This window comes from Camelus dromedarius, unplaced genomic scaffold (genome assembly GCF_036321535.1).
Source record: "Camelus dromedarius isolate mCamDro1 unplaced genomic scaffold, mCamDro1.pat HAP1_SCAFFOLD_85, whole genome shotgun sequence".
Classification (NCBI taxonomy): domain Eukaryota; kingdom Metazoa; phylum Chordata; class Mammalia; order Artiodactyla; family Camelidae; genus Camelus; species Camelus dromedarius.
This window is the reverse complement of record NW_026989850.1, coordinates 18546-35488: the sequence shown is the minus strand read 5'-3', so window position 1 is coordinate 35488 and position 16943 is coordinate 18546. Positions and strand designations below refer to the sequence as shown.

Sequence of the window (16943 nt, the reverse complement as noted above, 5' to 3'; positions counted from 1 at the left end):
TTAGCGTGTAGATGAGTGAATGAGAAAGGATGTTGCAATAGTATAAAATATTCCCACCATCTTTCCTGTGGGGAATGTGGTTGGGGGAGTGGATATATATAAATGTACATGGACCAAAAATAAGACAACTACAGTGATGTGGGACGTGCAAGTGGAGAGAGCTTTTATCCTCCCTTCTGCACTGTGGTTTTGCACTAAATGCAAGATAACTGTGTATTAAATTATCAGAATTACAAAGTTGCTTGTGCAAATGACCCCACTATTAAACACCACCAACAGTTTCATCACATAAATATCCATGCCTGCAAGTTTCTACAAGGGCTGCATATCACAGAATTCATCAATCAAATTGGGCCCACAAAAAGGTAATCTCAAGACCAGGTTAATCTGAGTCATGGAATGTGTAAAAGACCCTATCCATATAAGAACAATCAGGATGATGCAGACCTGGAAGCTCATGATACCTGGGTAACACAAGGGCTTGCAGATGGCTAAATAGTGATCCATGGCCATGAGGAAGAGAACAAAGACCTACATGATGCCAAATAAATGCAGTGAAAAGACTTAAGTCATGCATTCATTGTAGGACATGATTTTCTTTGCAGATGTCATCCACAATTAGTTTGGGGTCTGAGGAAGTTGAAAAGCAGGTATCAATCAAAGACAAAATAGGAAGAAGTACATGAGGAATCCCAAGTGTCCAGCTGGACTTGCTGGTCACAGTAATAAGCAAATTTCCCACCATGGTTCCCACATAGAAAATGAAGATTACAAACACCATTTTTTGCTTAGAATCCTATTCACATTCATAAAATGAAGAAATCTGGCTAAGAGCAGGGAGAATATCAAGGCAACCAATTTGTTCATATGATGACATCCTCAGTTTCAATTTCTATCTTATTCATACTTTAAGCAGGAGGTGAAACAAATTGTGGTTTCTCAAAGAAATATAGCTAGAATTCTTCTTAGAGTCTGAAAAAGATAAAGGTAGAAAAAGTGTCCTAGTCTCCAGCAGTAATTTTTTGCTCTGTATTTTTTTAAATTGAGGTCTCATCAGTATACAATGTGTCAATTTCTGGTGTACAGCATAATATTTCAATCATACATATACATATATATATATATTTGTTATCTTATTCTTTTTCATTATAAGTTACTGTAAGATATTGAATATAGTTCCTTGCTCTTAGTAGAAACTTAACTGTTTATTTTTTATGTATTTATTAGTATCTGCAAATCTTGAACTCCCAATTTATCCCTTCTCACTGCCTTTCCTCCACTGGTAACCCTAAGTTTGTTTTCTGTATCTGTAGTCTGTTTCTGTTTTGTAAATAAGTTCATTTGTGTCTTTTTTCTTTTTTTAAGATTCCATATATGAGTGATATCATATGGTATTTTTCTTTCTCTGTCTTACTTAGAATGTATTTTATTAAATTTGTTCATCATGCATTATATCTGCCTTTGTTAATTCAGCATTTTTTGTGAACCAAACATTGTGCTACTTGTAGAAACTACTATTATCAAGTAGGTAAGTACTTTATGGAGTACAACTATTTACTTATGTTATAAATTGAAATTTATGCCTGGTATTAAAATATTATTTTACTTGAATCACTACTTTTTCTGATGGGTTATCAGCATAAGATGGTGAAACGAGTGATAGAAAATGATTCTGAATGCTACAAAGAAATTTGGAAATGTGGTGTAATATGCTTTACTACCCCTTGGAGGTTAAATGGTCCATTGCATTTATACTCCTAAAGTGGTTACAGTCAACACATGACTGTCAACTATAATATATTAAAATGGGCAAAGTTATTAATACAAAATTTTAGAATTTAGTTATATGTAATAAACTAATTTGTATATAATAGTATAATAATAATACATACAATTAATTATATAACATATACATACATATATTATATATTCTAGCACAGTTCTGTCTCAATAAATGGTAAATTGTATAATTGCACTACCTTTCTATCATATTGTCTGGCAGTGTATGACAGTGACATAAGAACATGGTCTGAGAGGTCGGTTAGATTCTGGTTATTGGTTCTTTAATATTTCTGTTCTGGAACTTTCCCCCTTGTGTTTGTTTCCTGACCTGCAAAATGTAGATAATAGCAGTGCCTACTTTGGATTGTTATAAAGATTATTGTTCAATAACAAGATGTTTTTATTTTATTTTATTACAATGAAAGCTTACTAATCAATGTACATTAAAGAAACAAGTAATATTAAGCCCCAATCTACTAGAATGTTTCGAGCAAAGTTTAGTCCTGGGCTAGGTGTTTCTCCCTTTTCTTGCATCCATTTCTTATCCCCTCCATGCAGAATCAATGATTTGTAGTGGTTAATTTTTGTCTTTATCTCATAGGTATTCTTTGCTGAAATCCCCAGTAACATCCTTTTGATCTTTTCATCAGTTGAGTGAACATTGGACTCCACACACATTTTATTGATAACCTGAAATTACTTTCCTACTACATAATTTCCTAGTGGCATTTTACATCTGGCCATTTCTCAAGGTATAGATTAAGGGATTTAACATGGGAGTTATCATCGTGTAGAACACAGCAACTGCTTTATCAATAGGCAGAGTAGCTGCAGGTCTCAGATACACAAATATGCAGGGCACAAAAAAGAAGACAACTGCTGTGATGTGGGAGACAAAGGTAGAGAGGGCTTTGCATCTTGGCTCCAAGCTATTTGTACTTAGGGAGTACAGAATGACTACATAGGAACCAATCAAGAGAAGGAAGTTTCACAGACACATGAACCCACTGTTTGCTGCAATAAAGAGTCCTAAAACGTGGCTATAAAAGCAGATGAGATTGAACAAAGGATTCAAATCACATGTTCTGAACAAGCTAGCTAAAGGACTGTTTCCACACACATTCAGATCTCAGAAGTGAGCATGTGGAGAGGCGTTCATTCATCCAGCATAAATGGCCTGGGTACAACTAGAAAGAGTGACTCTGATTTCTCAGCATGTTTCCTAGATCTGGTTTCCAAGTAAAGGCAGTTTGCGCTGGAAAACCAAGTTGAAACGAGTGCCTCCCCATATATATATAAGTAGTGTACTTCCCCTAACCCACAAACTCTGCATTCCCAACAAGCCAGCTGAAGGATGGCTTCCACACACCTTCAGATCTCAGAAGTGAGAATGTGGAGAGGCATTTATTAATGCAGCATAAAGGGCCTGAGTACATCCAGAAACACTGACTCTGATTTCTCAACATATTTCCTAGAACTGGTTTCCAAGTAAAGGCGATTTGCACTGCAAAACTGAGTTGGAGCGAGTGCCTCCCCATAGATATGTAAGTAGCGAAGTTCTCCTTACCCAGAAGCTCTGTGTTGCCAACAAGCTAGCTGAAAGATGGCTTCCACACACATTCTGTTCCAAGAATGGAACACGTGGAGAGGCATTCTTTTATCTAGCAGTAGGGTCATGGGTACATCTATAAACAATTACTCTGATTTATCAGCCTGTTTCCTAGAGCCAGATTCAAAGGAAAGGCACTTTGGGCTGGAAAACCAACCTGGAGCCAGAGCCTCCCCATAGATAGCTAAGTAGCGTAGTTCCACCAACCCGGAAACTCTGTGTTGCCATAAATCTGGCTGAAGGATGGCTTCCACAAACATTTGGATCCCAGAATGGAACAAGTGGAGAGGCGTTCTTTCATCTAGCATAAGGGACATTGGTACATCAAGAAACACTTACTCTTAATTATCAGCATGTTTCCTAAAGCCGATTTCAAGGGAAAGGCCCTTTGCACTGGGAAACTGAGCTGGAGCCAGTGCCTCCACGTAGATATGAAAGTAGAATATTACCCCAATGCAGAAATTCTGTTGCCAACAATCTAGCTCAAGGACGGCGTCCACACACATTTGGATCCCAGAATGGAGCATGTGGATAGGTGTTCTTTCATCAAGCATAAGGGGCATGGGTACATCTAGAAGCAGTTACTTTGATTTCTCAGCAAGTTTCCTAGAGCCAGTTTCAAGGGAGAGGCCCTTTATGCTGGAAAATATAGCTGGAACATCTGCCACCTAATAGATATATAAGTATCAAAGTTCCCCTAACCCAGAAGCTCTGTGTTGCCAACAAGTTAGCCGAAAGACGGCTTCCACACACATTCAGGTCAAAGAATGGAGCACGTGGAGAGGCATTCTTTCTTCCACCATAAAGGGCATGGGTACATCTAGAAACACATACTCTGATTTCTCACCATCTTTCCTAGAGCCGGTTGAAATGGAAAGGCACTTTGCACTGGAAAACGAAGCTAGAGTGAATGCCTCCCCATAGATACGTAAATACCGAAGTTCCTCTAGCCCAGAAACTCTGTGTTGCAAACAAGCTAGCTGATGGAAGGCTTCCACACACATTTGGATCTCAGAATGGAGCATGTGGAGAGGCGTCCTTTCTACTAACATAAAAGGCATGGGTACATCTAGAAACACTTACACTGATAACATGTTTCCTAGAGCTGGTTTCAGTGGAAAGGCACTTTGTGCTGAAGAAACAAGCTGGAGCTAGTGACTATGGTAGATATGTAAGTAGCCTAGTTCCCCTAATGCAGGAATTCTGCATTGCCAACAAGCTAGCTGATGAAAAATTTTGACACGCATTTGGATCCCAGAATGGTTTATGTGGAGTGGCATTCTTTCATCTAGCAAAAAGGGCATGAGTACATCAAGAAACACTTAGTCTAATTCCTCAGCATGTTTCCTAGAGCCTTTTCAAGGGAAAATCACTTTGCACTGGAAAATGGAGCTGGAGCGAGAGCCTTCCCATAGATATGTAAGAAGCGTATTTCCCCTAACCCAGAAATTCAGTGTTGCCGACAATTTAGCTGAAGGAAAGATTCCACACACATTTGTATCCCAGAATGGAGCATGTGGAGAGGTGTTCTTACTTTTAGCATAAAGTATCTTGGGTATATATAGAAACACTTACTCTTGTTATCTCAACCAGTTTCCTAGAGCCGGTTTTAAGAGAAATGCACTTTGCACTGGAAAACCATGTTTTGGCCAGTGCCTCCACATAGATATGTAAATAAAGTAGATTCGCAAAATCAGAAACTCTTAATTGCCAACAAGATAGCTGAAGGACAGCTTCCACACACATTCGTATCCAAGAATGAGGCATGTGGATAGCAATCTTTCATCTAGAATAAAGGGTATGGGTACATCTAGAAACACTTACTCTGATTTCTCAGCATGTTTCCTAGAGCCGGTTTCAAAGGAAAGGCACTTTGCTCTGGAGAACTGACCTAGAGCCAGTGCCTCCCCATAGATATATCAATAAAGAAGATCCCTGACCCAGAAACTCTCTGTTACCAAAAAGTTAGTGAAGGACAGCCTGCACGCACATTCAGATCCCAGAATGCAGCATGTGGAGAGGCATTCTTTCATCTAGCATAAAGAACCTGAGTATATCTAGAAACAATTATTCTGACACCTCACCATATTACCTAGAGCTGGTTTTATGGGAAAGGCACGTTGCACTGGAAAAGCAAGCTGGAGCAACTGCATCCTCATAGATATGAAAGTAGCGTAGTGCCCCTTACCAAGAAACTTTGTGTTGTTAACAATCTAGCTGGGAGAGTTTCCACACACATTTGGATCCCAGAATGCAGCATGTGGAGAGGCGTTCTTTCATCTTTTATAATGGCATGTGTACATATAGAAAAACTTAATCTGATTTCTCAGCATGTTTTCTAGAACCCATTTGACGGGAAAGGCACTTTGCTTGGGAAAACGGGACTGGAATGAGTGCTTCCACACATATATGTAAGTAGCGTATTTCTCCTAACCCGGAAATTCTGGGTTGCCATTACATGTCTATGGGGAGGCACTCGCTCCAACTGGGTTTTCCAGCGCAAACTGCCTTTATTTTGAAACTGGACCTAGGAACCATGCTGAGAAATCAGAGTAAGTGTCCCTAGGTGAAACCAAGCTCTTTATGATGTAAGAATGCCTCTCCACGTGACCACATCTGAGATATGAATGTGTGTGGAAGCCGTCATGCATGTAGCCTGTTGGGAACACAAAGTTTCGTGGTGAGGGGAACTACGTTACTTCCATGTCTATGGGGAGGCACTAAACCAACTGGGTTTTCAAGCACAAACTGCATTTATTTCAAAACTGGCTCAAGGAATCGTGCTGAGAAATCAGAGTAAGGGTTGCTAGATGTAAGCAAGCCCTATATGATGGATGAAAGAACGCCTCTCCACATGCTCACAGCTGAGATCTTAATGTGTGTGGAAGCCATCATGCACGTAGTGTGTTGGGAACACAGTTTCATTGTGAGGTGAACTATGCTACTTCCATGTCTATGGGGAGGTACAGGCTTCAACTGGGTTTTCCAGCACAAACTGCCTTTATTTGGAAACTGAGTCAAGGAACCATGTTGGGAAATCAGAGTAAGTAGTCCTAGATGTAACATTACACTTTATGATGGATGAAAGAATGCCTCTCCACATACTCACATCTCAGATCTAAATGTGTGTGGAAGCAGTCATGCATGTTGTTTGATGGGAACACAGAGTTTCATGGTGAGGGGAACTAAGCTACTTATATGTCTATGGGGAGGCACACTTCCAACTGGGTTTTCCAGCAGAAACTCCCTGTATTTTGAAACTGACTCTAGGAACCATGCTGAGAAATCTGTATAAGTGTTCCTAGGTGTAAGCATGCTTTTTATGATGGATGGAAGAACGGCTTTCCATGTGACAACATCTCACATCTGAATGTCGAAGCTGTCGTGCATGTGGTGTGATGGGAACAGAGTTTGGTGGTGAGGGTACTATGCTACTTACATGTTTATGAGGAGAGACTCACTCCAACTGGCTTTTCCAGCACAAACTGCCTTTATTTCAAACCTGGCTCTAGGAACCATGCTAAGAAATCAAAGTGTTCCTAGGTAAAACCATCTCCTTTACGCTGGATGGAAATTCGTCTATCCACATACTTACATCTCAGATCTGAATGTGTGTCGAAACCGTCATGCACGTAACATGTGGGAACACACTGTTTCATGTTGAGGGTAACTGTGGAACTAACATGTTCATGGGAAAGCACTCCCTCCAACTGGGTATTCCAGTGCTAACTGCCTTTATTCCAAAAGTGGCTCTAGGAACCATGCTGAGAAATCAGCATAAGTATTCCTAGGTATAAACATACCATTTATGCTGGATGAGAAAACAGCTCTCCACATGCTCACATCTGGGATCTGAATGTGTGTCGGTGCCATCATGCATGTGGTGTGTTGGGTACACAGGGTTTCGTGGTGAGGGGTACTATTACATGTCCTTGTGGAAGCACTCCCTCTAACTTGGTATTCCAGCACAAACTGCCTTTATTTTGAAAGTGGCTCTAGGAAAAATGCTGAGAAATCAGAGCAAGTGTTCCTAGTTTTAACCATGGCTTTATGCTGGATGAAAGAACAGCTCTCAACATGCTCACATCTCAGATCTGAATGTGTGTCGAAGCCATCATGCATGTAGCATGTTGGGAACAGAATTTTGTGGAGAGGGGTAGTATCAAAATTAGATGTCTATGGCGAAGCAGTTGTTCCAACTGTGTATTTCAGCACAAAGTGCCTTAATTTCATAACTGACTCTAGGAACCATGCTGAGAAATCAGAGTAAGAGTTCCTAGGTGTAACCATGCCCTTTATGCTGGATGGAAGAACAGCTTTCCAAATGCTCACATCTCAGATCTGAATGCACTTGGAAGCCAACATGGATGTAGTGTATTGTGAACACAGATTTTCGTGGTGAGGGGAACTATGCTACTAAAATGTCTAAGGGAAGGCACTCAGTGCAAATGTGTTTTCCAGCACTAAATGCCTATTACTTGGAAACTGGCTCTAAGAACCATGTTGAGAAATCAGAGTAAGTGTTCCCAGGTATAACCATGCCCTTTATGCTGAATGAAAGAATGGCTCGCCACATGCTCATATCTGAGATATGAATGTGTGTTGAAGCAGTCATGCTTGTGGCGTGTAAGGAACACAGAGTTTCATGGTGACAAGTACTATGTAACTTACATGTCCATGGGGAAGCACTTCCTCCAACTAGGTATTCTAGTGCAAACTGCCTTTATTTCAAAACTGGCTATAGGTTTCATCCTGAGGAATTAAAGTGATCCTAGTTGTAACCATGTCCTTTATGCTGGATGAAAGAATGGCTCTCCACATGCTCACATCTCAGACCTGAATCTCTGTCAAAGCTGTCATGAATGAGGCCTGTTGGGAACACAGATTTTCATGGTGTGTGGTTCTGTGTAATATACATGTCTATGGGGAAGCACTCGCTCCAACTATGTATTCTAGGACAAAGTGCCTTAATTTCAAAGCTGACTCTAGGAACCATGCTGAGAAATCAGTGTAAGAGTTCCTAGGTTTAACCATGCTCTTTGTACTGGATGAAAGAACGACTCTCCACATGCTCACATCTCAGATCTGAATGGGTATGGAAGCTGTCATGCATGTAGCGTGTTGGGAAAACAGAGTTTCATTGTGAGGGAAACAATGTAGCTTACTTGTCTATGGGGAAGCACTCCCTCCAACTGGGTATTCCAGCACAAACTACCTTTATTTCAAAACTGTCTCTGGGAAACATGCTGAGAAACAATACTAAGTGTTCCTTCGTATAACCATGCCATTTATTCTGGATGAAAGAACGGCTCTCCATATGATCACATCTTAGATCTGAATGTTTGTCTAATTAGTCATGCATGTGGAGTATTGGGTACACAGAATTTCGTGGCAATGGGTACTATGTAACTTACAAGTCCTGGAGGAAGCACTCCCTCTAACTGGGCATACCAGTTAAAACTTCCTTTATTTGAAAGTGGCTCTAGGAAACATGCTGAGATATCAGTGTAAGTGTTCCTAGGTATAAACAAGCCATTTATTCTGGATGAAAATAAAAGTTCTCTGCATGCTGACATCTTAGATCTGAATTGTATCGAAGCCATCATGCATGTAGCGTGTTGGGAACAGAGTTTCATGGAGAGGAGTAATATGAAAATTACATTTCTCTGGGGCAGCACTCCCTCCAACTGGGTATTCCAGTGCAAGCTGCCTTTATGCCGCAATTGGCTCTAGGAACCATGCTGAGAAATTAAAGTAAGTGTTCTTTGGGGTAACCATGCCCTTTATGCTGGATGAAAGAATGGCTCTCCACATGCTTGCATTTGAGATCTGAATGTGTGTGGAAGCCGTAATTCATGTAGCATGTTGGGAACACAGAGTTTTGTGGTGAGGGTACTACGCTACTTACATGTCTATGGGGAGACATTCACTCCAACTGGGTTTTCCTGTGCAAACTGCCTTTATTTCAAAAGTGGCTCTAGGGACTATGCTGAGAATTCAGTGTAAGTGTTCCTATGTGTAACCATTCCCTTTATGATGGATGAAAGAACACCTGTCCACATACATCTGAGACCTTAATGTGTGTGGAAACCATCATGCATGTAGCGTGTTGGAAACACAGAGTTTGTGGTGAAGGGTACTCGCTACTTACATGTGTAAGGTGAGGCACTCGCTCCAACTTGGTTTTCCAGTGCAAACTGAATTTATTTGAAATCTGGCTCTGGGAAACATGCTGAGATATCAGAGTCAGTGTTTCTAGATGTACCCAGGCCCTTTATGCTGGATGAATGAACGGATCTCCACATGCTTCTGAGTTCTGAATGTGTGTTGAAGCCATCCTTCAGCTAGCTTGTTGGGAACATAGATTTTCTGGCTTAGAGGAAGTATGCTACCTACATATCTATGGAGAGGCACTTGTTCCAACTCGGTTTTCCAGCACAAACTGCCTTTAGTTCGAAACCGGCTCTAGGAAGCATGCTGAGAAATCAGAGTCAGTGTTTCTAGGTGTGCCCACACCCTTTATGCTTGATGAATGCACGCCTCTCCACATGCTCACTTCTGAGATCTGAATGTGTGTGCAAGCTGTCCTTCAGCTAGCTTGCTGGGAATACAGAGTTTCTGACTAAGAGGAACAACGCTACTTACAATTCAATGCAGAGGCACTCACTCCAACTCCATTTTCTGGCGCAAACTCCCTTGGAAACTGGCTCTAGGAAACATGCTGAAAAATCAAAGTAGATGTTTCTGTATGTACCCAAGCCTTTTATGCTGGATGTATGCACTCCTCTCCACATGCTCACTTCTGAGGTCTGAATGTGTATGGAAATCGTCCTTCAGCTAGATTTTTGAGAACACAGAGTTTCTGGCTTTGGAGATCTACGTTAGTTATATATCTATGTGAAGGCACTCACTCCAACATGGTTTTCCACACAAACTGCCTTTACTTGGAAACCGGCTCTAGAAAGCATACTAAGAAATCAGTGTAAGTGTTTTTAGATGTACCCAGGTCGTTTTTACTGGCTGAATGAATGTCTCTCCACGTGCTCACTTCTCAGATGTGAATCTGTGTGGAAGCTGTCCTTCAGCTAGCTTGTTGGGAACATAGAGTTCTGGCTTAGTGGAACTATGCTACTTATATATCTATGGGGAGGCAGTCCCTTCAACTTGGTTTTCCAGTGCAAACTGCCTTTACTTGGAAACTGGCTCTAGGAAACCTACTGAGAATTGAGTCAGTGTTTCTAGATTTCCAGCAGCCCTTTATGCTGGATAAAAGAACGCCTGTACACATGGTCACTTCTGAGTTCTGAATGTGTGTGGAAGCCATACTTCAGTTGGCTTGTTGGGAACACAGAGTTTCTGACTTAGAGGAACTATGCTACTTAGATATGTATGGAGAGGCTCTCGCCTCTCTGTGGTTTTCCACGCCAAACTGCCATTACTTGGAAACTGGCTCTAGGAAACACGCTGAGAAATCAAAGACAGTGTTTCTACATGTACTCAGCCCCTTTATGCTGGATGAATGAACGCCTCTCCACATGCTCACTTCTGCATCTGAATATGTGTGGAAGCAGTCCTTCAGCTAGCTTGTTGGGAACAGAGACTTTCTGACTTAGGGGACCTACGCTACTTACATATCTATGGGGAGGCCCTTGCTCCAACTCAGTTTTCTAGAACAAACTGCATTTACTTGGAAACCGGCTCTTGGAAACATGCTGAGAAGTCAGAGACAGTGTTTCTAGATGCAACCAGGCCCTTTATGCTGGACGAATGAATGCCTCTCCACATGCTCACTTCTGAGATCTGAATGTGCGTGGAAGCCGTCCTTCAGCTAGCTTGTTGGTAACAGAGTTTCTGGCTTAGGGGATCTATGCTACTTACATATCTATGGGGAGGTACTCTCTCCAACTAGGTTTTCCATTGCAAAAGTCCTTTACCTTGAACAGGCTCTAGGATCCATGCTCTGAAATCAAGATTACTGTGTCTAGATGTACTCTGGCCATTTGTGTTATATGAAAGTACGCTTCTCCACATATTCCATTCTGGAATCTGAATGTGTGTGGAAGCTCTTCTTCAACTACTTTGTTGGGAACACAAACTTTCTGGATTAGGGGCCCTATAAAACTATATATATAAGGGGAGGCCCTCTTTCCAACTCGGTTTTTAAGCACAAGCTCTTTATCTTGAAACTGTCTTTAGGAAACATACTGAGAAATCAGGGTAAATGTTTCTAGATATACCCTTGATCTTTGTTCTAGGTGAATGTACGCTTCTCCACATATTTCACTATATGATCCAAATGTATGTGCAAGCAGGTCTTCACCTACCTTGTGGGGAACAGAGTTACTGGGTTAGGGACACTGGCCTACCTATATATATTTAAGGAGAGGACTCACTCCAACTCGATTTTCCAGCACAAAATGCCTTTACCATGAAACCTGTCATAGAAAATATATTGAGAAATCAGGGTGTTTCTAGATGTATCTTTGACCTTTGTCCTAGATCAATAAATGCTTCTCCACGTGTTCCATTTTGGGATCCGAATATGTGTGTAAGCCAATCTTCACCTGCCTTGTTGGGAACACAGAGTTCCTGGCTTAGGGGCATGGTCCTTCCTATATATATTAGGGGTGGCACTCACTCCAAATCAGTTTTGCTGTGCAAATTTCCTTTACCTTGAAAGCGGCTCCATGATACATGCTGAGAAATCAGTGTGTTTCTATATGTACCATTTACCTTTGTGCTAGATGAATGAATGCTTTTCCAGATGTTTCATTCTGGGATCCGAGTTTGTGTGGAAGCCATCCTTCATGTACATTGTTGGAAACATGGAATTTTTGGGTTAGTGGCACTGGCCTACCTTTACATATAAGGGGAGGCACTCACTCAAACTCGGTTTTACAGAGCAATCTGGCTTTATTTTGAAAGAGGGTCTAGGAAACTTGCTGAGAAATCAAGGTAATTGTTTCTAGATGTACCCACGTGCTTTGGGCTAGATGAATGAAAGCTTCTCCACATGTTACTTTCTGGGTTCCGAATGTGTGTGGAGACAGTCCTTCACATACTTGGTTGGGAACATGGAGTTTCTAGGTTAGGGTCATTGGCCTACCTGTATACATAAAGGGAAGCAATTGCTCCAAGTAAGATTTCCAGCATAAAATGCCTTTACCATGAAACCTGTTCCAGGAATCATGCTGAGCAATCAGGATAAGGGTTTCACTTGCCCCTTGTGCTAGATGAATGAATGCTTATCCACTTGTTCCATTCAGGAATTTGAATGTGTGAAAGCCGTCCTTCTCCTACCTTGTTGGGAACACGGAGTTTCTAGGTTAGGGGCACTGGGCTACCTATATATATAAGGGGAGGTACTCACTCCACCTAGATTTTCCAGCACAAAGTGCTTTTACCTTGAGAGCGGGTCTAGAAAACTTGCTTACAAATTAGGATAAGTGTTCCTAGATGTACTCTAGCTTTTTGTGCTAAATCAATGAACGTTTCTGCATATGTTCCATTCTGGGATCCAAATGTGTGTGGAAATGGTCCTTCACTTACCTTGTTGGGAACAAAGAGTTTCTAGGTTAGGGGCACTACCTACCTATATATATAAGTGAAGGCACTTTCTCCAACTCAGTTTTTTAGTGCAAACTTTTGTTACCTTGAAACAGGATGTAGAAAACATGCTGAGAAATCAGGGTAAGTATTTCAAGATGTAAACTTGTCCTTTGTGCTAGATGAATGAAAGCTTTTGCACATATTCCATTCTTGGATCTGAATGTGTGTGGAAGCCATCCTTCATCTACCTTGTTGGAAACACAGTTTCTGGGTTAGGGGCACTGAGCTACCTGTATATATAAGTTGAGGCACTGGCCCCAACTCGGTTTTTCAGAGCAAACTGCCTTTACCTTGAAACCGGCATGAGGAAACATGCTGACAAAACAGGGTAAGGGTTTCTAGATATAACACTGACCATTCTGTTGATTAAGGAACCCTTCTGCACATGTTCCTTTCTAGGATCCGAATGTGTGTGGAAGCCTACCTTCCACTACCTTGTTGGGAATACAGAGTTTCTGGGTTAGTGGCACTGGCCTGTTTATATATATATATGGGGAGGCACTCATTCCAACTTGGTTTTCCAAAGCATTCTGCCTTTACCTTGAAACCGGCTCTAGGAAACATGCTGAGAAATCAGGGTAAGTGTTGCTAGATTTACATTACCCTTTGTGCTAGATGAATGAACGCTTCTGCACATTAGCTATTCTGGGATCTGAATGTGTGTGGAAGCCGTCCTTCATCTACCTTGATGGCAACAGAGTTTCTGGGTAAGTGGCACTGGCCTACCTATATATATATAAGTTGAGGCACTGGCCCCAACTCGGTTTTCTGGAGCAAACTGCCTTTACCTTGAAACCGGCTCTAGAAAACATGCTGAGAAAACAGGGTAAATGTTTCTAAATTGCCCTTTCTGCTTGATTAAGGAACGCTTCCTCAGATGTTCCATTCTGGGATCCAAATATGTGTGGAAGCTGTCCATCAACTACCCTGTTGGGAATACAGAGTTTCTGGATTAGTGGCACTGGCTTACTTATATATATATAAGAGGAGGCACTAGCTCCAACTCGGTTTTCTAGCACAAACAGCCTTTACCTTGAAACCAGCTCTAGGAAACATGCAGAGAAATCAGGGTATGTGTTGCTAGATGTATATTACCCTTTGTGTTAGATGATTGAACACTTCTTCACATTATCCATTCTGGGATCCAAATGTGTTTGGAAGCAGTCCTTCACCTACCTTGTTAACAGAGTTTCTGGGATAGGGGCACTGGCCAACCTGTATATATAAGGGAAGGCTCTCGATCCAACTCGATTTACAGCACAAACTGCTTTTACATTGAAACCGGCTCAAAGAAACATTCTGAGAAAAGAGGGTATGTATTTCAAGATATATCTTTCCCCTTTGAGCTAGATTAGAGAACGCTTCTCATCATGTTCCATTCTGGGATCCGAATGTTTGTGTAAGCCAACCTTCACAAACCTTGTTGTGAACACAGAGTTACTGGGTTAGAGTCACTGGCCTACCTATATATATTAGGGGAGATCCTCGCTGCAAGTCATTTATTAGCACAAACTGCCTTTACCTTGAAACTGACTATAGGAAACATGCTGAGAAATCAGGGTAATTGTTTCTAGATTTACACTTTCTCTTTGTGCTAAATAAATGAATGTTTCTCCACACTTTCCATTATAAGATCTGAGTGTGTGTGCAAGCCATCCTCACCTACTTTGTTCAGATAACAGAGTTTGTTTGTTACGAGCACTGGCCTAGCTATATAAAAGGGGAGGCACTCGCTCCAACTCAGTTTTCCAGAGCAAACTGCCTTTACCTTGAAACCGGCTCTAGGAAACATGCTTAGAAATCAGGCTAAGTGTTTCTAAATGTACCATTGTGCATTGTGCTATATGAGTGAATGCTTTTCCAAATGTTCCATTCTAAGTCTGAGTGTGTGTATAAGCCACCCTTCACCTACCTTGTTGGGAACACAGAATTTCTGGGTTAGGGTCAGTGCCCTACCTATATACATAAGGAAAGACACCTGCTCCAAATCGCTTTTCCATCACAAACTGGCTTCACCTTGCAACTGGTTGCAGGAAACATGCTGAGAAATCAGGGTGTTTCTAGATGTATCTTTGCCCTTTGTGCTAGATGAATGAATGCTTTTCCACATGTTCCATTGTGGGATCAGAATGTTTGTTGAATCTGCCCTACACCTACCTTGTTGGGAACACAGAATTTTGGGTTAGAGGCACTAGCCCACCTATATATATAAGGGAAGGCACCCACTCAAACTTGGTTTTCCAGCACAAACTGCCTTTACCTTGAAACTGACTCTAGGAAAAATGCTTAAAAATCACGCTGTTTCTAGATGTGCCCTTGCCATTTGTACTAAATGAATGAACTCTTCTCCAATGTTCAATTCTTGGACTGACAGACTGTGGAAGTTGTCCTTCTCCTACTTTGTTGGTAGAACAGTGTTTCTGGGTTAGTGGCACTGGCCTACCTATATATATATAATGGGAGGCACTCTCTCCAACTCGGTTTTTTAGCATAAACTGCCTTTAAGTTGAAACTGATGCAAGAAAACATGCTGAGAAATCTCGGTAAGTATTTCTGAAGTACCATTGCCCTTTCTTCTACATAAATGAATTCTACACATGGTCCATTCTGGACGTGAATGGGTGTGACAGCTTCTTTCACCTACCTTGTTCAGAACACAGAGTTTCTGTGTTAAGGGCACTGGGCTACCTACATATATATAAGGGGAGGCACTCACTCCAACTCAGTTTTCCAGCACAAACAGCCTCTAACTTGAAACAAGCTCGATGAAACATGCTGAGAAATCAGGGAAAGTATTTCCATGTGTACCCTTGCGCACTCTGCTAGATGAAAGAATGCTTCAGCAGATGTTCCATTCTGTGATCCTAATGTGTGTGGAAACCATCATTTACCTACCTTGTTCCAAACACAGAGTTTCTGGTTTAGGGGAACTGGCCTACCTATATTAGGGGATGTACTCACTCCAACATGTTTTATTAGCACAAACTGCCTTTTCCTTGAAACCAGCAGTAGGAAACATGCTGAGTAATCAGGGTAATTCTTTCTAGATGTATCCCTGCTCTTTGTGCTAGAAGAATGAAAGCTTTTTCACATGTTCAATTCTGGGATCTGAATGTGTGTAGCAACCATCCTTCAACTACATTGTTGGGAACACAGAGTTTCTGGGTTAGGGGCACTTGCCTAACTGTATGTAAGTTCAGGCACTGGCCACAACTTGGTTTTCCAGTGAAAACTGCCTTTACCTTAAACCTGCTCTAAGAAACATGTTGAAAAATCAGAATAAGTGTTTCTAAATGCACCCTTGCCCATTATGCTAGATGAATGAATGCTTCTCCAAATGTTCCATTCTGGAATCCGAATGTGTAAGCAAGCAGTCCTTCCCCTTCCTTGTTGGGAACACAGAGATTATGGATTACAGGAACTTGCCTATCTATACATATAATAGGAGGCACTCTCTCCAAATCAGTTTTCCAGAGCAAACATCTTTTACCTTGAAACCGGCTCTAGGTAACATGTTGTGATATGAGGGTTCGTGTTCCTAGATGTACCCTTGCTCTTTGTGCTAAATGAATGAACGCTTCTGCACATGTTCAATTCTGGGATCCAAATGTGTGTATAAGCCACCCTTCACATACAATGTTAGGAACATGGAGTTTCTGGGTTGGGGGTCCTGGCCTACCAATATATATATTAGGGGAGGCTCTCACTACAGCTCAGTTTTCCAAAGCATTTTATCTTTACCTTGAAACTGGCTCTATGAAACATGCTGAGAAATCAGGGTAAGTGTTGATAGATGTACACTGCCCTTTGTGCTAGGTGAATGATATCTTCTCCATATTTTCCATTCTGGGATCCGAATGTGTGTGGAAGCCCTCTTTCACCTACCTTGCTGGGAACACAGAGTTTGTGGGTTAGGGACACTGGCCTACCTATATATATTAGG

At 41.4% G+C, this 16943-nt stretch overlaps 1 pseudogene; it reads right to left on the bottom strand.

The window, feature by feature from the left end:
* On the bottom strand, positions 1-507 carry LOC116155469 (olfactory receptor 4C11-like; annotated as a pseudogene).
* Positions 508-16943: the final 16436 nt, after the last annotated feature.